Source organism: Pituophis catenifer, unplaced genomic scaffold (assembly GCF_029215685.1).
Source record: "Pituophis catenifer annectens isolate HBS135680 unplaced genomic scaffold, rPitCat1.0.hap2 SCAF_3, whole genome shotgun sequence".
NCBI classification, from domain to species: Eukaryota; Metazoa; Chordata; class Lepidosauria; order Squamata; family Colubridae; genus Pituophis; species Pituophis catenifer.
The window spans coordinates 85,616,132-85,635,842 of record NW_027256883.1 but is presented as its reverse complement, the minus strand read 5'-3'; the positions used below and the strand labels follow the sequence as shown (position 1 = coordinate 85,635,842).

The 19,711-nt window shown below is 38.6% G+C and overlaps 1 protein-coding gene across 1 annotated transcript in view; it reads left to right on the top strand.

Annotated features, from left to right (window-relative positions):
* The first annotated feature begins 8,520 nt into the window (after positions 1–8,520).
* The window catches only part of BASP1 (brain abundant membrane attached signal protein 1), a 73,456-nt gene continuing 62,265 nt past the window's right edge, over positions 8,521–19,711 (top strand). Inside the window, exon 1 of the mRNA XM_070942582.1 lies at positions 8,521–8,691. The gene's annotated coding sequence lies outside the window, so the exon portion shown is untranslated. The remainder of the gene's footprint in view (positions 8,692–19,711) is intronic.

Genomic DNA, 19,711 nt, shown 5'->3' with positions numbered 1-19,711 from the left:
TTGAAGGTTTATGTTTATGTTTATTACTTGTCAAGCATATATAAGATAACAGGTAAAAGTATAAACATAATTTGAATACATGAAAATAGTAAGAGTAAAAAATAAAAAGGAAAAAAAGCTCTATCACTCTGAATGGTGCTTGGAAGTGGACCGTAAGTCAGTGAAGCTCTTTAAGACCCCTCAAGATAATATTTCTTTTCTTGGAGCTGTTTAGCAGTGTGATGCCTGTATTTTGAATTGACTGTAATCTAAAGACACACATAATGCACTTCCTCGGTGTGTCCTGAAAGCTGCAAGTTCAGGTTATCTCTATTCTTGTATTGTCATAAGAGATATTAGTAATAGATCAAGAAGAGAAAATATCTTCTTTAAAACTTTAATGAGATTTGATTTGGAGGGTTAGTTCAGGGAGTAAAGTTGATAGAAACCACAAATGCACATTCACATTTCTTGCTTGGATGTTCCATCTTATTTGAATTTGTATTTCATTTTACAAGAACTTTCAGAAAAGAGTCCCCCGCCCTATATAAGAGCCTTTAAGTATCTGATGTCTGAAAGTCATCAGACATCAAATAATTAGGTTTTCACTCCTTGCAAATTTCTATGAGTTTTTATCTTGATGGAGCAATAAATGATGCTCATTCTGAGATCTAATATCAACAACTAGACAAATTATTTTGGAACCTCTGATACATATGTCACATACACCTTTCCCATTCTGGAGAAAATTGTAATATCAGATGTTGCCAAGATTATCACTTAACCTAATGGTAGGTTGGCCTTTACATATAAAACTCTAGATTGTATTTCTGCATACTTTACACCTCACCATTTATGAACATTAAATCTTCATATGCCTTTGAGGCAACTGAGAGAAGGAGTCAGGTGTAACAGCAAGCACAAGCAAGGTCACAAAGAGGAAAAAAAGCAATGACACACACTATAGTTGAACTTACTGATTCAGTAAGTTAATATTTTTGAGCCTGGAAAAAATGGACTGCTTTAATGAATATTAGAGAGATGATACATTCACATGAGATCAGAGCACTTCTTCCAAATTTTATGAAATGTAAAACATGTTCAAATATGCCCACATGCACAATATAGGGTAGGATGTTATTCTATCAGCCATAATTCTGCATCCTTGTATGATATGTGGAAATGGCCTTGGGTGACAGGAGGAAGAATGTCTGCTAAGGTCATTCCAACATAAAGTTACAATCCCTGTCCAAGAGGATACCAAGCTAATGTTCATCCTCTTCCATTTTTCACTGTGAAAAAACAATCCCTGCAACAATTAAATTTTTACCCTCAGGTGCTGATAATCTTGCACAAGATAAATGTGAGTGACCATCTTACTGCATGAATAGAACTTCAATTGTTTTTGTGGCAGAGACAGTGAAAATGTGTCTTCTGGTGGTGGTGGTTGTTGCTGACCAAATTCACATACACCTTACTGTCTGGTGAACATCTTGTTAGTGTATGTATGTAGTCATATATATATTCTGTCTCCCTGCTTATACACCACCCCCACCCACTCACATACAGAGAGAGAAAGAGAGAGAGAGAGATTGCTCATATATAGTATATAGTATTTGTATTTAGTAGATATTTTTAGATAGCACTCTTCCAAGCAAGGAACCAAGTCTTCTTAGAACCCAGAAAATGAGAAGTAATAAGCATATCATTAACTTTCAGAGAAAAAAATGCAGTTGCTCAGTGAAAACAAAGAGCTGCAGTATGTTGTAGACAACTTTTTAAAAATAATAATTTTATAAGCATTATTCATCCTTATATGTTTTTGGAGCAAATTTACAAGATGGAGAGCTTAGCTAAATAAGATAAGTTAGCCGTAGGTCAGTGACAAGTAGAAGCAAATAAATCCCAAGAAGCATTAATTTGTTGTTGGCTCAGCTTGCAGCTTACTTGGCACAAAAATCATTCTAAGAGGGAAAACTAAGATTCAACACTTTATTTCTGGGCATAATTAAAGGGAGGCATACTTGGGACCCAAATTCAAATCAGGCAACCCTGATTTGGGCATTCAACAAGCTGTTTATATACCAAAGGCACTGTTTATATACCATAAAGGTAGTGATGAAATTTCCCCTACTGATTCTGTGGCCGTGGCTTGTTGGGGGGGGAGTCATGTGACTGGGTGGGCATGGCCAACTCAATATCACTCACATTGAGGGGCTCCTCACTGGCCCCTCCCAGCCACTCCTTTTCGTGAATGGCAGAAAAATGGGGAGGGGAATATTCCTGCCTACCATCCTTCCCTCAGTCTGTGCTGAGATTGAGGAATGGACGACAGGCAGGAAAATCCCCTTCCCCATTTTCCTGCCTTTCACGAAAAAGGCTCCATTCCAGCTGCTCCCCTCCATCTCTCTCCCTCCTGGGGACTACCTTAAAGGGACAGGCTGCAGCAGCTCCAGTCTGAATGGAGGGAGAAAAGTTAGCATTCTCTCTGCTGCGTTTAACATTGAATTCTGTGGAATATTGAGTGGCCAGAAGAGGTGAGCAGTGACCGGCCACGCGTGGGTGGGGCTGAGGGGTGATTACTACCGGTTCGGCGAACTAATGCCAATAATCCCTAGAGGTTCGCCCGAACTGGTCTGAACAGGGATTTCACCCCTGCATAAAGGCCATGTACACATCAGATGACATCAGTGCAGTTTAGGCTAACATCCCATAATAACCATGGAGGACGCACTTATTTAGCTAAGCTCGCCACCTCTGGGTGTGTGGTTTTTTAAAAATTTGATTAAATTCCATTATAAAAATAGTTAGAAAACTAAAAGAAAGAGAGAACTGCAAAGAGAGAAAATGGGGGACTTTTGTCCACAGAGGAAGGAGAGGGCCTTCTCCCACACCCAGGCATGATTGGCAGTTTGCAAGCTCAGTTATGGATAAGTCTCCAAGCTTGGAATGATGTGTGTGTGTGTGTGTGTGTGTGTGTGTGTGTGTGTGCGCACACACAGCATGCCAAAGGAGACATTCTTCCCAGATCAATCCCAGACATCGTTGGTGTTTCTCCCTCCTGGCAAAGCAGGGGGCGGAGGACAACGCTGCTGCCTGTGGAAGCACCTATCTCCTTCGGAGCTTTCCATTGGGGTCAGGAAGGCTCCAAGAGAGCTAGCTGTGGGTGGGTGGGTGGGGAGCTGGAGGCTTTCCAGCAAGTGCAGCTAATGCCTACAAACGTGGTGCTACCCCCTCCACTTTCCAACCCTGAAATTCCAGAGTAAAGTTGGGGCGCCTGACAAAAGCGCCAACAAGAGGTATGTAATCCAGGCTCACTGGGGGAGGGCAGAGTGTCACCCAATGAACCTCAGCCAGTGAGACACAGTGTAGTCTTGGTTCCTGCACCCTTCCTTGGCAAGGTGAGGCTAGAACGCTTGGCCTTTAGTCAGGGCTCCAGGTATGATGGCAGACAAGGGCGCTGGGTGAGTCCCGCTTTGCAGGATAAAGCGGGTGGACGTAATTGCAAGTCCAGCCATGGCTATGGCAAGGAGCAGTGACTGTGTCTGGATTCAGTGGCTGAGAAGGAAAGGGAGGGTCATAGTGGCTTGGCTGTCTTCTGGCCCACTGGATTCAGATTTATCCTTTAGTTGCGGGTGGGGGTAGGCTGGGGCCAAGGTGGCAGGGGCCGGCCTCTCACCATCTCCAGGGTGGTCCTGCGGGCCAGATCTAAACTCTAGTGGGCCTGATCTGGCCCATGGGCCTTGCATTTGACATATCTGCTTTATCACAAGTCCACCAGAGATGATAAAAAGTATCTTCTTTGCATTTCCAACATACAACTGAAACTTCTTTATAAGTTTCTGACAATTTCTCAGGTGTTAAATACCAACAATTACCTTATAGAATTTTTCTTTCAAAGTATAATTCAGTGTAAATTTCAACTCATTAGTTCATGTGTTTCCTATTTAGAAATCATTATATCCCATTGGATCATTCAGTTCTTACCATGTTCTTTTTTCAAATTCAATTTCAACAATTTATAAATCTTAGCAATAACATGTTTATCACTGACACACAATGCATTTTCAAACCACATTTTGTATACTCAAAAACATGACCTCATATTTAATTTTTTCTTTTAATTGTTAAATATTTGAACTAATGGCAAATACGCCCAGCCAACTTTAATTCTTCTAATTATATTCATATTAGGTTTACATTGAATAAAACATATCTTACCATAAATCCACCAGATTGGTCTTGCATCATTGCTTTTCTAAAAAAAAGGTTCTTGGGGTAACAACCTGAGACATATTTTAGGAAAAAGCTTTGTTTTATTTTTAATCCAAACTTTTGATGGCACGCTTAATAAAACGATTCTTAAAATCTGTGTTCACTTAAGATACAAGTAGACATGACATTCAAATCTCAAATCATAATCTCTTATTTTTCAAGATTATCCACTCCTTTATCCAAAAAGTTTTAAAAACTGTTTTAGAAAACTAAAATGTAATTTCAAATCTGCTAGCCTCAAACCTCCTCTCACTTTAGCATCCTGCAACAATTTATATCTAATTATCATTTTTCCTTTCCATATAAATTTAAAAATATCTTTCCTATTGCTTAAATGGCGTGCCTGTCATCAACATTATTTACATCTGAAAAAAAAACAAAACAAAATCTCAGGTAAAATATTCATCTTGATTACAGAATTCTTACAAGAAATTCTTCTTGTAATTTATCCCTCCTCAATAAATTCTTTAATATTATTCCAGTCATATAGTTGTTCTGAAACAATTTAGAATTTGTATTAATCATTGCAACTCCAAGGTACTTAATCTTAATCATTATGTTTTGTGGGTTTTATAAAAACCAAAACAAAGCCATCAGCAAAAGCTCTCTATACATTTCTTTTTTAATCTTCAAGCCCAATATTTTTTCAACCCGTCTTATGTCTCTAGTTAAAACTTCCAAAACTAAAATAAAAAGAAAGGAGTGGATAATCTTGAAAATCCTTGTCTTGTAGCTTTTTAAATCTAACACGGTTTCTGTGTGAGTTTTTTAACATGCTAGTGATTAACTTTTTACCTCTGGACTTTTGCATGGACATTTTTTACCACAACTTAAGCCAAATTCTATGTGTCCTTTCCTTATTCCAGTAATGGGGCCCCTTGCAAAATTCAGCAGTTACGAAGCCACAGCCAGCCAGCTAGAGTAACACTTCCTATAACAGAAGCATTTGTGGTCAGCCTCTTTATGTTCTTATAGTAAATGTTAATGTAGGTTTTAGCTAGCTACTTCTGCTTGAGCAAAAGTATAGACAAAGATGGACGACTCTGGTTAGAGCTAATTCACGGCTCCCTTAAAAAAGCCTCTTAATAGTTTGCTAATAAATTAGTTAGGCCAGGCCTTCATTACAATAATTTCAATACCAGATATAATGTTCCATAGAAGTAACCTAAACATATTAGGACTCTTGTAATACAGTAACATAGGCAAGGATAGCTTAATGGGAATGCATGTTTTCTCATTTTTTTAACAATTAGTAGATCTATAGTCCAATCCCCCCACCTCCTCTGGGATCCTTGTTGCCAACAGATGAGCCATAATGAAGTACGTGTGAATCAGGGGTGGGTTCTAAATTTTTTTACTACTGGTTCTGTGGGCGTGGCTTATTTTGTGGGCGTGACTTGGTGGGGGGAAGTAATGTGACTGTGTGGGGGTGGCCAATTTTTTTTTTACTTTTAAAAGCATTTTTTCTACAACCTTAAGAGGTTGCAGAAAAAAATTCAGCTTTTAAAAGCCTCTGACGATCAGGCAACTCAGCTAGGATCGCTAGAGGCTTTTAAAAGCATTTTTTTTTCCTACAACCTCTTCGGCCAATGAGGTCTGATGAGGTGGGTGGTGTAAGCGAGCGGTGACTGGGACGGGGACCGGTTCGGGGGCGTGGCCAGCCAATGTTATTACCGGTTCTCCGAACTACTACAAATTTTTACTACCGGTTCTTGTGAACCAGTGCAAACCGGGAGCAACCCACCGATGTGAATATTAAGGAATTTATGTAACATGATGGATTCAAAAGTAAAAATGATACATTAATCTAACTGCAAGGTTAGATATGAATGAGAATCTTCCCATTTCACAAACCGTTTCTATTAATTTATTCAGAATAGTGGCTCTTCATCACAGAATAAATTATTAGATATCCACTTAGCCTGAACTGCTGTACTTATCCATCATGCTAATTGTAGATATGAATACTCCTCATATTTTTCCCCTAGGAAAACCGAACTGACCTCTCTTGGCTGTAATCTATTTTGCCTTCTCTACAATAGGAACTATTTTCTTTATTGTATTTAGATGCAATTTAAAAGCACTGGAAAAGAGATACCAAAAAAACATTGGTTTCCATGGGAACCAATGCACTGTGGCAGCAGCATTGGATTCTGTACTACTAACCTTTGGAAGGTATTGCAGTCACATGTATTTTAACTTTGTTCTCCATTTTTTCTATTTACCAAAATTTCAGTAAAGGTTTGCAGAACACTTCAAGCTTTACATGCTTGTGTAGCAAATTGAATACATTTTGAGCAAATTTTTGTTTATGTATGCAAAATGAATGATTTGGTTCAGCTTAGTCTTTTTCCCCCCCTTTCCCAGTCCTTTTTGAACCTGCTAAATGACAGGAAAATTGCCACCTTAAACATGTCTTTCAAGTAAACCTACTGAATAAACAAAGCCAGCTTGAGTCTTTCTTGCTATTTGCTTGCACATTGGTAAACAATGTTAACACAGTACAGAAAAAATTTAAAAAATGCACAGGAAAGTCCAAATCCGAACTCATTTTAACTTTACAGTACATTACAGCAACAGTAAATCCTTCGTATTATCAGGATTACTGGACATAATCCAGTTATTTGCCATTAGCACCCTTAAACCCAATTCATACAAGTGTATCGAGTTTTAATTCAAGAAGTTTGCATATTAACGCTGCATTAGGATTTCATAACTTAAAACATCTTCAGTAGCATAAACTGTACAGGAGCACACGTCAAAGAAACATTTCGACTGTTCATATATAAAAGACAAGCTGCTGTTCAGCAGGGTAGCTAACAGAGGGCGCCACAGAACCACAAATAAAACTCCACCAAAGCAGCATCCTAGCCATGCAGTCCCGTGCTAAACACACGCAGCGGCTCGGTTTTAAGATGACTGGCGGTCTCTTGCCTCTCCCGGAAGGAGCCAGGCGGTTGTAGATAACGGAAGCCTTTTACTAGATTGTGAAATAAGGTGAAAAAGAGCGCAGGAGAGTTGTTGTGTCGGACGGGGCTATTCCATGTCCCATGGAGGGTGCTGCTACCAACGTCCGCGAACCCCTCCACAGAAAGAGACTCAGCGCCCCGTTCGCTCGCCACCTTTTTCCATTGTCTTTGCAAACCCCTTGATATATATTTTTTTTACGACGAAGCTCTCTGCGCGCCTTTCAACGCCTCGAAGAAGCTCAGAGACGGAGCACGCCTCCCGTAGCGACGAAACGTAAAAAAAGGCAAGAGAGGCCAGCCAGCTGGCTTGTGAACCGAGAGCTCGACCGTCCCTTCCAGCGCGAAGACGTCGCCGTCGACCTTTTGGGGGAATCCGTCTTTATTTAACATCTCTCTCTCTAGATATATATATATATAGATCAGTGTCGCGCCTCCAGAGAAAGCAGACAAGACCGCGTGTTGCTGTTCCTTCACGCGCGCGCGCGCGCTCTCTCTCACTCCCATTCCCGTTTCGAGGATGGTGCCGGAATTCGCCCGCGCGCACCTTGAGGGAGGCTCTCAAAAAAAAAAAAAAAAAAAAAAAAAAGGGGAGGGAGGGAAAAAAATAAAATAAAAACACGAATTATCTCTGGAGATTAGGGGGAAAAAAATCCTTGTGAGAGATAAAGAAATCCGCCCGAAGAAATGCTGAATTCTATTATATTCCTTCCCGCCCCCCCCCAACCGTTTTAAGAGCCCTTTTCGTGGGAAATTGGCAGCTCTGGCTCAAGCTACGTTTTTAGACCTTTCCAAACCACGTCTCCAACCTAATAAACTACACACACACACACACACATATAGGCTTTGCTTGTCTTAAGTAGAGATGTAGTTGGAAGGTGTCCTAAACGTTAGTTTTGAACCCGAGCTGCCAATATTAGAGATATATATTGGTAGCTCGGGCTCAACGCTCCGTTTAAGACACCTTCCAAACCACGTCTCTTCTTTTATATATATATATATATAAACCTGGGCTCAGGGCGCCCCCTAAGGACGAGCCCGAGCGAGCCTCTCTTGAAGCGCAAGAGCTTGCGTGGAGCGGGGGGGGGGAGAATAATTAAAAAAAAAAAGAGGAAGGGGAGAAAAAACCCTCAGTAAACCGGGGGTGGTGGGGGGGAAGTGAGTGAGTGAGTGAGAGAGAGTGGTGTGCGCGCGCGTGCATGTGTGGCTTTTGAACTGCCCACACAGACTGTCACAGAGAGAAGCGGGCGGGAGAGCGAAATGCAGAGGCAGTAGCGGCGGCGCCGGCGTTGCTCCAATCAGCCAGCTCCAGCCACTCCACTCCCAGCAACCGAGCGAGGGAGATCTCCGGCGTCTCAGTCAGTGGGCGCGGGGTTTAGCCGGGCCTCTCTCTCTCTCTCTCTCTTTGTGACCCCCCCACCCCACCCACCCAATCCGCACAAAAGGGGACAGAGGAGCCGAGGAAAAGAAGGTAAGGCTTGCCGCGCCTCTTCGTCGCCATCTGAGAGGTTGATTTTCCGCGCCTGGCCAATTGATTTTGATTCTTTCCTCCAGGCGGTCGGCTTTGCACGCTTGTCTCGAAACGATTTCGGGCAGGTATTACATGTATGAAGGGTGTGTGTGTTCGCGTGTGTGCATGAGATTGAAGAATTTGCCTGTGGAGGGGGGGGGGAAGAAACCCTACGGTATAGGGGAAGGAATGGATCCATTTTTGGGAGTCGCCTTATGGAGTGTACATGCCTGGACGGCGGCTTTTACTACTAGGAAAGAGAACGATCGCGGTGGGGTGGGTTTTTTTTTTTTTTTTTTTTTTGGCGATACGAGAGGAAGATGTAAAAGAAATGAAATCTCTGCTATGCACGAAACATCCGCGGGATGGTCGCCCTGATGGAGAACATGCGTGGGAAGATCGGGGCGGAGGGCTTTTCAAGGAAGCTTTTTAGAAAGCCATTCACTCGCCTTGCAGGAGAAAGGCTCGATTCGAAGAACGCGCGCGGGAGGGGTGGGGTGGGGTGGGGTGGGGTGACAGTCATCCCTGCTAAGACCCTGCAGAAGATTTGGGTGGGGGGGGATAGAAATGGGGGCGGGGGAGGGAAGGCAGGGAGCGCTTATAGAGAGAACGCTGCGAAGGATTCTCGGAGCTTGAGCTTCCGAAGAGGCTTTTCACAGTATTACCTGTGGAACGCTTTGTAGAAAACTCCGAACATTTTTGGGAGTGCCCGGTGACCAAACGTTAAAAAGTAACCGTGCAGATTCTTTACCGAAGAACTGACGGGGCGGCGTGGGGAGGAGGGAGGTAATAATACTTCCTTTGTGAATGGACATCTGCCAATTTGAACCATTCGGGCATGTGTTGATTTGGTTTTCTTTTTTCTTTGCTTTGCTTTGACGGCCCTAAAGAAAAGAGCTTATGGTTTTGTTAGTACTCACGGATGTGACTTGAAGGGGGAAAAAAAAAAAGACGCTGCCACAGTTTTAATCCCCCACCCCGGTTAATACAAAAGCTGCAAGACGAGCTTTTAAAAATCGGCGATCCATCTTTATTAAGATCAGAATTACTGCACAGATGCTCCCCGCTCCATGAATATTCATAGGAAAGACCCTTCCTCCACCTTCCCCCCACCCCCCCCAGAAAATCTGTGTATCTTGCAAATCCTAAATCCTGGCGTTTTCCTTCCTTCTCCACCCTTGCGGACTGCCTTTTTAGGATGTGTATTTAAATTGTAACCCTGAAAATGTTAAACCCGGCCTGTTTAATTAAGGGATGCTTTTAAAGGAGCCGTCAGTGGTGTGCCTGCTTGCACAGAATTTTTGCCACATCATGTACATAGGTGAGAAAACCCTCCAGTTTGGCTTCTCTTTTGCAGTACTGCAGGGGAAATGAATGAAAGTCTTCTGTAATTACCTATTCCTTTGTCTTCTCGTGGCGCATGCGTAGGAGAGCAGGGTGTGGAAGAGAGATGAGACTAGTCGTTCCATCCTTAGACAGGCTCATATCAGAATTATTGGAACAAAGACTGGCATCTTGAGAGAGTAATCACTCAGGATCTGTAGGACAGCATTTTAGGAAATCTGTTCATCAACAGACCCCACTTAAATAATAATTGCATTGGAGAATATTGTATTGGCTTTAAACCCAGTGTTTAAAATCTCAGCATGTGCAATCCCACATGGATGAAATTACTTCTGTTATTAAAGAGGAAAATCCTTGTTCATGATAGAATGGATAAGATTGTCATTAGTGTGGTATTACGACTCAATAGTTTTACTTTTATGGCAGGAAAAAAAGATACCTTCCCTGCCATTTAAATTAATGAAAAATCAAGGTAAATAAATGAAAATGGTGGGTGTAGGCTGTGGTTTTTTTTCCTCTCACTCGCATGTCTTGCAAAATGGCTCTCAAGCAACTGCTGAGAACTGGGGCAACCATTTCATTGCGTTTTTCTACTCCTCAACTAGTATCTGCTAAGCTGGCCATCTTGTCTGCAAACATTAGAAGGGTAGTTGAAATGCACTAATTAGGCTGATCCTTTGGAAGATGACAATTAGGGAACGTCAGTGTGTGTAATGCAATTAAATTCCACATTTCATGATACTTAGAAGAAGCTGTTGCCATAGCAGACACTCAAGCTGCCACCGTTATTCAGATTTTTCCACCTTAGTGGGATGCTTTCTTTTCTGTAATGGTTTCCTGTGAGGACAGAAATGGATGAAGGTATTCAGACTCCCACCTTTTAGTCTGTCTCCTGAAACTCCACTTATTGCTTCTCTTGTTTTTCTCAGTCGTTTATTAAGAGCATGATAACCATTTCCCCACTCCTCTGTATTAACATGTAGCAAAAGCTGGCTACTTGTTAGGAACATAACTGGGTTTATTTTAGTGAAGCTTAGTGACTGCATCAACACACTTTAGTGAAAATGTTGCTATTATAGCAGATTCTGGAAATGAACAAATTCTTTTTTTTTCAATTGGTAAAATCTAATCAGTAAGGTGTGTGCAATTAACATTTGTTTAGATTCAACAATTTAAGACAACTGAAAAATTCTCATTTGTCCAGTAGAGCTTTAAGATTGTAATGTTCTCTTATTTTTAATATGAATGTTATGTTTCTTATTATGTGGGTGGTTGATGCAAATGATCAAACTCATCTCAGAAGATATTGGTTGCCTGGCATATTTATAATAGAGGAAATCACTTAAATTGTCAAGCTTCTCTCAGATAGAGATCTACTGAGAGATTTGTCGTATCAAAAACTGCCACATTAAAGATGAATAACCAGTGGTAGGCCCAAGTGTATGTATTGTCTGTATCTCTGACTATCTTATCTATCAATCTAGCAAAATAATAATAATTCAGCCAATTAAATACTATCTTGAATGCTGATTGGTTATCTTCCATCTACAGGCCTCAAAATCAATTTATTGCTTTACCCACAGATTTTCCAAAATAGTAACATAAACTGTGTTAATACCACCCAGGTTTAACATGGGTAAGGAGGATATTTTACCAAAGATGGGCAAGTTTTTCAACAAATTTGAAAAGTCATAATTGGAAGTATTCAATTGCTAAATAAAATAAGATATAAATTGGAAGTATTGGTTGTTAACATTGTAATAACTACAGCAATTGTCTCAATCTGTTGTTCAGCATTCATTTAATTACAAAAAAGACACAAAGCAGACAGATTTTGCCATAATAAATTAACCCAGCAATTGCTTAACTCTTAAGACAAAAGTTGGGCCAATGCCAGACTTTCTGAGAAACAACCACATGGAGGCATGGAAATGAGGCTATTAAAAGTAGCAGCTTTGGTTTAGATATGAGAAGAGAAAACAGAAACTAGAAATTTGGGAGGAGAATAAGGCTTTCTATTAAAGGATCTGTTTATTACTGAGTATTTCCAAATTATGGAATAAATACTCCAATTGTCATTTGTATGATTTTATTTTATGAGTTATATATCCCAGGGCTATTCTCTATCCTGAAATAATACTTATGGCAAACAACTCCAAAGACTTTTCTGTATCTCTTTGTTGCCCTCTAATGGTCATCCAGATTTTTGCAGCCTACACTGACTCCTTTTCCCCTTCTTTGCTTTGGTGTCTGGTAAGTTGTTAAACCATCTGATTGAGTAATTCAGGAAATTTATTAGTAAACTAACTGTTGAGGAAATCTATCACATGCAGCTGCTCTGCAACTGAGAAAAACTTCTAACTGAATATTCTTAAAATCTTGCTCAAGTGATCTAACATTGCTTAAGTTCTGTTTGAGATAATATTTATAGTCTTGTCTGCTTTCTATATCCCTTCAAACATATGTTATAATATAAATAGATGGTAAGGAAAAAAAAATTAGTGTCAAGTTGTCCTAGAAAACTGCAAATAAAACATATTTTCTAATGTGTCTTTTTATTTTCCTGTCATTGTTGCTGACTAACTAAACATACTATGTAAGTGTAGTTATACTTAGAAAACCATCTTTCATAAGAAAAGCAGAAGTTGTTGAAGTCTTTGCTGAAATTTGCAACATAAAATGGAACTTTGTTCTAACACCCTAAGTTCTTTTTATCTTTTTTTGCAAGGTCTCTTGAGTAAATGATTGACATTCATATTTGTAATACAGCAACCAGAGGTACATTTGTTAGAGTTAGTAGGTGTTGCTTCCATGTGACATATTTATAACAAGATTAAATGATCTGATGAAGCTGCTTTGTCATTAATGATCAGCCAGTAACCTAAATTTTAAACATGTTTGTTTAGAAGTATCTTCTAAATTCATTGGAAGACAGTTCCTGGTAAGTATGATACAATGTGTTTTTACTTGGAAGAAAGTATCATTGTGTTTAAAGGAACAAATTTTCAGTATAGCATGTACTTGAGAAGACTATCTGGGCAGTAAGTCCCTTCTCAAAAAAAATGGAACTTCTTTTTAAATATATTTGACTGGATTCATTGCTTGTTGATTATATAGTACAACTTTAATTTTGCCTATTATCACTTGCAAAATTTAATCTTTCATGGAAGCTTTTGCTTTTGTTTGAAAATGCCAGTTCACATGTTTTCAAGAAGATTTGTGCAAATGATGTGTCTTGAAAGTGAGAAAATCAAAATCCTGTGAAGTGGGTTTTATTTTAAGTAAAAGAAGCAGAATTTCTATGGTTCCTGTTTCCATCTTTGCTCTTTTTCCTTGTTCTTCTTTGCCCCTCTTTATTCCAGAAAAAACAGTTTGAAATTCTCAAGTTTATAATATGCCACAAACAAAATATAGTATAGCTCAAGTGAAAGCCTGTCAGCTGAAAGATGTATAATTTAGATTGAATTTGAGGTTTCTTCTGGAGATCACCACTATGATTATGGCGTAGTACTACCCTTGATTGCTAGCTAGGGAGTCTTGATTAACTGATATCCTTAATGTATTGTACAACTATTGTTTTGCTAGGTCTTGGCCTAATTAGCGAATTAAATGTCTGGAAGTGATGTAGCTTAAAAGGAAACCATTTTCAAAATGATGTGCCCTTCCTCCATCCCCAGTTAGTTTTTGTCTCATCTTTAACAAAAACACACATGCAAACAAAAATTCTTAGGATGCAATGCATTATCTCCCTCAGATTGAGTGATTACTGAAAATGCAAATATTATGTTATTTAATTTACAAACAGACCTCCTTGATCAATATTTCAAACTCTGTAATCATGTATAATAGAATTACTCTGAATTCCATTCTGAAAATATGTCTTAAAATCAAGAAACTGGAACTTACCTATCCTACCTCAGTTTGCCATTATATACCATTTGTACCCCTTTTTACATTTCCCCCTGCCATCACTGTTCTATCATACTCTGTTGCAAATCTTTTAGTATACGTGTTGGACACACCCGCTTTTCAGAAAAAGCTATTTAATCTTTCCATACAGGTCATAGACTGAATTGGAATTCCCCCTTATTTTTTTTTTTTCAGTTCAATTTTTCAATTAGATGAACACTTTAAACAGATTAACCAGGTGCTGAATTGAATTTTTTTTTTGTCTGCTTGCTGGATACTATAGCCAGTCTTCATATATATGAAATTTCAGAAGTGATTGGCCCTTTTAACTTTTAAGTCTGGTCATTAATAGGTTGTGTAACACTCTGAATTTAGTTTAAGGAGCTGTAGACCAGTGCTATTTTGCACACCTGTTATACTCTGAATTACCCTTTTGTTTCAAATTCAAATTTTGTTTCAAATTCAAAGGACTGTATAGGTCTAGCTTCTTTGTTAAAAAAAGTACCTTACACCATGATTCTACATTACATAATCTCTACCATGGTCTTAAGTCAGTCTAAGGACTCCATATAACAGAGCAACCACAGTTTGTAGTGGAAAACCTAGGGCCAGAATGCACTGGAGAAAGTGTCCAAATCAATATTCTGTAATGTGTGGTCCTATTCTGTAACATTTATAACAACATATACACAGCACCTTTTGTATGTGGTGTGTGTGAGGGAGAGTAAAAGTGGTGGGGAAAAAATTGAAACCTACTGATATAGAATCTCTCTCTCTCTCCTTGTATATTGTGTGTGTGTATGTATATATATATATGTGTGTGTGTGTGTGTGTGCGTAGTGTATGTATATATACACACACACACTCTATAGATTAATAAATCAACCACAGTTAGAGTCTACAGAAATTGCATTGGAAAAGGAGCTAACAGAAAAAGAATAAAAGAATATCTCCATTAAGGAAAAAATACTGCTTGTCATCTGATAAAACTGAATACTTCAACAGGTTATCTATGTCAGATAATTTAAAAAACCCTCAATACTTTCCCCACACATAGAAACACCTTAAGTATTAGTATTTTTTCTACTTTAATCTCCATTTTATGAGAAAGTAAGTATGTAGAATAGGGCAAGCTTAGAGAAAATGTCTTCCTCCCAAACACCAACCCTTTTGATGGGTTAAAGGATGAATGTTTTAGATTAAATAGCTGAGTTGATTCAGGAAATAACTTGTGGGGAATGGGCTGAAGGGTGTGAACTGGTTGGCCTTTCGCTTGTCAATCAGTTCATATTGCAGCTAAACATCAGTAAATGAAGTCAAGGTACAAATTCCTAAAAGCATCAGAGACTTGAAAATAGAAGCCATATGCTGTATAATAGATGGTCCATGCATTAAGCTGTGTACCAAAGAAAACACCTATGGGGAATGGAATATACTGTAAGAATATCCTTTCTGCAGTATCTTAGTATCATATACTACCATTTTCTTTTTTCTAAATAGTTATAACATCTAAATATACTGTTTCAAAATATTTGAAAATAATAGCTTAATCTGAGTAGGTTTGCAGAATGAATGGCGCTAAGAAAAAAAAAAGGAAAACTATCCCAGTTCAAACAATGTTTCAGGTTGTAGTTTTGCCATTTTTTAAAAAAAAAATCTTCCTTTCAGGAAAAGTATATTTGTTTTATTCAATCTTCAAAGACATACAAAACTGAAAAATTAATCCAATACAGACAATATGTTGCATCTCTCCTATTTTATTTTTCAAAATCTTAGTAAAATTACAGTATTATACAATAGCAATAGTGCTTAGACATATCTACCACTTCACAGTGCTTTCCAGCCCTCTCTAAGCAGTTTACAGAGTCAGCATATTGCCCCCAACAGTCTGGGTCCTCATTTTACCCATCTCTGAAGGATGAAAGGCTGAGTCAACCTTGAGCCTGGTGAGATTAGAATTGCCAAATTGCAGGCAGCCAGCAGTCAGCAGAAGTAGCCTGCAGTACTGCATTCTAACCACTGCGCCACCATGGCTCTTATTACATCCAACAATTCAATGCTATTTATTTGTTGTTATATTGTTTATTAAAAGTTTTTGAGATTTGTTTAGCTTCTAAGAAAATATAATTATTTGTGACATGGGCAGCATATAAATTTAATAAATAATAAAAACAACCCTCCTTCCCTTTCTTCCTCCCTCCCTCCCTTCAATCATTTTCAGGTTTATTATTTTGCCTTTTCTGATTTTGTAAGGGTAAACAAGAAGAGAAATCAAAACTGGAAAAGGAAAAAGATGACATTTTAACAAAAGAAAGATGAAATAACAAACAGCATGATAGTGATAGAACAGTGGAGAAAATAATGCAAAAAAAAAAAAGATAAAGTGGCTTAGCGTATATGAGTTAGAAGTGTTGCCTAATGACTGCTTTCCCCCTTTTCATGTAAAACATATGCTGATTTTTAGAGGTCTGTCACCTACTCATTGTTTCCCTTTTATGATAGCTAAACTCTGCTGTTTGAAATAAGTGCCTTACATTGCCTGATGATTAAGCCCACTTTGCTATATTTGTGAAACAAAGTGAAAAATGAAAGATCAGTAGCATTTTTCAGGTCCCTAAGCAACAATTTAGGTGCAGAGGACTGAGGAAATGAGCACTTCCCCAGTTGGTGTCTCGACAGTTTGCATAGATACCTTTATGATGGGAGAACATTTCACAAGGATTTGCTTCCTTTTGGTAAACATTATGCAGACTCATATTGTCAAAGATTTTCTAATTTCTTGAGTGGAAACTTTATACAGCCATATAATTAAGTGTCTCCACCCACATAAGTATGTAACCCAAATGGGACCCAAGTTTTAGCTGTCCTTGTTAGAAAACTACAAAAATTCACTCGCTAGTCTCAGTTATTTTTCACCATCATAGCAAGTGAAAGGAGTAGGAGATTTGCTGGGAATCTCTGGACTCATGGTTTATGGTCCTATATAATGGTGCAAATTCCCATAATCATTTAAAAATGCACCCTAGAGAAAATTAAAAATTGGGAGGGGGGATAGAGCAGAAGCAAGTCATAACATGATAATTATTTTTTTTAATATAAAGACTCATAACATTTCCTTAATTAGCATTCATTAGAAATATTGCAAGGATCCTTTTTCTTCTTTTTAATAAACATTTAAAGACTTTTCAGAATGTTTCTCTTGACCCTCCAGCAGAGCAAATGCTGTTTATTGTAATTCCCCAGTTTTGCTTTGCCTACTATCCTTTGTTTCAGGCAAACTGACAACTCCTTGATTTTGATTTCTTCTTAAATTTTGTTGACACAGGTCTCTAATTAAGAGACATGGACCATAGATGGCCCTGAGATAAGATTTAACAGAGAGGAAAGGAGGGGGAGGGAAAGAAACTTGCTGAACAGAGCCCCATTAAGTGATAAACGTGCTATGCCATTTTTAATCATTGATTTGATGACTAAGCCATGGTAGCCTCCTATGCTGTACCAAGCCATCAAAATTAGTTTGAAGACTGTAGTATTTAATTTGACACAGCATGCCAAATTGTGACTGTAAGAAATTGCTCCTTCAGTATTAACATTGGATTCTAAAATACAAAAATAGTATCTATTCACGTAAGAGTTATTATTTTCAGGGAATGTTAGTTTTAGCTGTTGCTAAATAGGGCCATCAGCTAACATTATTTCATTTTCAAGTAATTTGAAAATGAAGCAGTTTTAAGTCATCTGGACTGGCTTTGGGTTGGATGCAAGGATGTGATAAAATTGGAAATATATATAATCTTGGAAATCCAGCTATGTTTAATTTTTTTCTATGAAAAACCCCAACTTGGCCATATAGTTCCAATGGTCCAATGGTTCAACTTTGAAACAAAATAACAGTCTGTTTTTCTGAGTATTATTTTTCCTGGGTTTTGTAGCCATACAAAACAATGAGAATAGCCTTTCTTCACCTTAGGACCATAAAAATAGGTAATCATCCCTTTAGCCATTTTTTTCCTGCAGGTTGAATGGCAGAAAGCAGCCAACATGGGTTCCCACCCTGACTCATTTAGGAAACAAGTTCATGCCGCAGGATTTTAGAGTTTCGTTTTGTTTTTCTTTTGGGGTCAGCCTGCTCTCAGTAGAGGCCTAATAAAAAAACATCTGCTATGTTAATATGCACCGGACTTGTCTGCAGCCATTTACTTTTACACAAATAAACAGCATTACTATTCCTATTGTACACACCCTAACAAACACTAATGCACTAAATTTTGCAAACTAGCTCATATGCCCTGAAGACCAAAATCAACAAGGCACGTGCACGTAACATGGAATGTGAGCACGTGCACACAAAATTCAATAAATTGATCAAGCCTTTGCAATTTTAAATACATTTAAAACTAGGCTTCAAACTTACAAAAAAGAACATACACAGAGTGTAAACACAAACATACCAAAGCTTAGCAGACTGACCAAGACATTCAACGCAGTGCTAGGTAATAATCTTTATATTTACATCTTACAATTTCAGCAGTACTAACAACAGTTTTTGGTGAAGCAGAATATATAACACACGCACCCATAGCTATTTGCATTTACCTGCTTTATTTAAGGAGTCTACAAGGCAGCAAAGGAAAGTAGCACGAAAAGCCCACATGCAGCCCACTCATATGAAGTCAACATTTCCCTCTAACAAAAAATGAAATGCATTAGTGATAACTTACCTGCCAGGTAAGCTGTCCTTTCTAGTTTGTGCAAAGGGAGTAGCAAAATCCCACAACCTCTTCAAGTCCTGACCTTGCTAATTAACTCCTGCTGTACTGCAGAATTCCACTCCATGTATCCTGTCTGAGCTGATAGCGATAGGATCATCATTTATCTCTGTGGCTGTGCTGGCTAAATTGGAAACGAAATTACCAGATTAACCTAATCATAAACTACAAAGGTCCAGTGTAGTGTGTGCACAGTATGTTCAATAGCCACTTTGGAATAAGTTTCAGCTCAAAGCATTTTGTGCATCCATACTTAGATGTCCTGCTTAGAACCACCTATTGGTTTTGCACACCTCTTCTTTTAACTCGGCACAGGCACTGAGCTAAGTGCTCTCCATTGAGCCTCATCTTACATAATGTATCTCCTCAGGCACAAATTATAAATCAATAAAAAAATAACTGATAGCGGTGGTGGGAGAAACAGCAATGCTGCAAGAGTGACTGGAACTAACAGTACAAATGTCATTCCTGGGTACTCTGGAAATGTTATATTTTACATATGAATTTTTGACATTGGGCAGCAAGGGCAAGATACTCATCACTCTTGGGAGAGGTTCAGTGAATCTTTGATAACTACCCTGTTTTCCCCAAAATAAGACATCCCCTGATGGCAATAAGGCCGAGCACTTATTTCAGGGTTCAAAAAAATATAAGACAGGGTCTTATTTTCGGGGAAATACAGTATGCTTGGATGCTAGGTATAGGCCACTAACATTTCTCCCTACACATCCTTTCTAAAAGTAATGCATTTTACTATTACAGTATCCAATAATAGTTAAATAATAGTAGGACTGGGAAGAGAAATATCTGTAAAATTATTGTTGTTGTAATGTTATTGTTTGCTTCTGCTGAGCAAAGTGTCTACCAAAGTGAATAAGTGTCTACCAAATAAAAATATTATAGCATTACTTATGTAAATCAAAGATGACACACTTGGTGACTTTACAATCATATGCCCA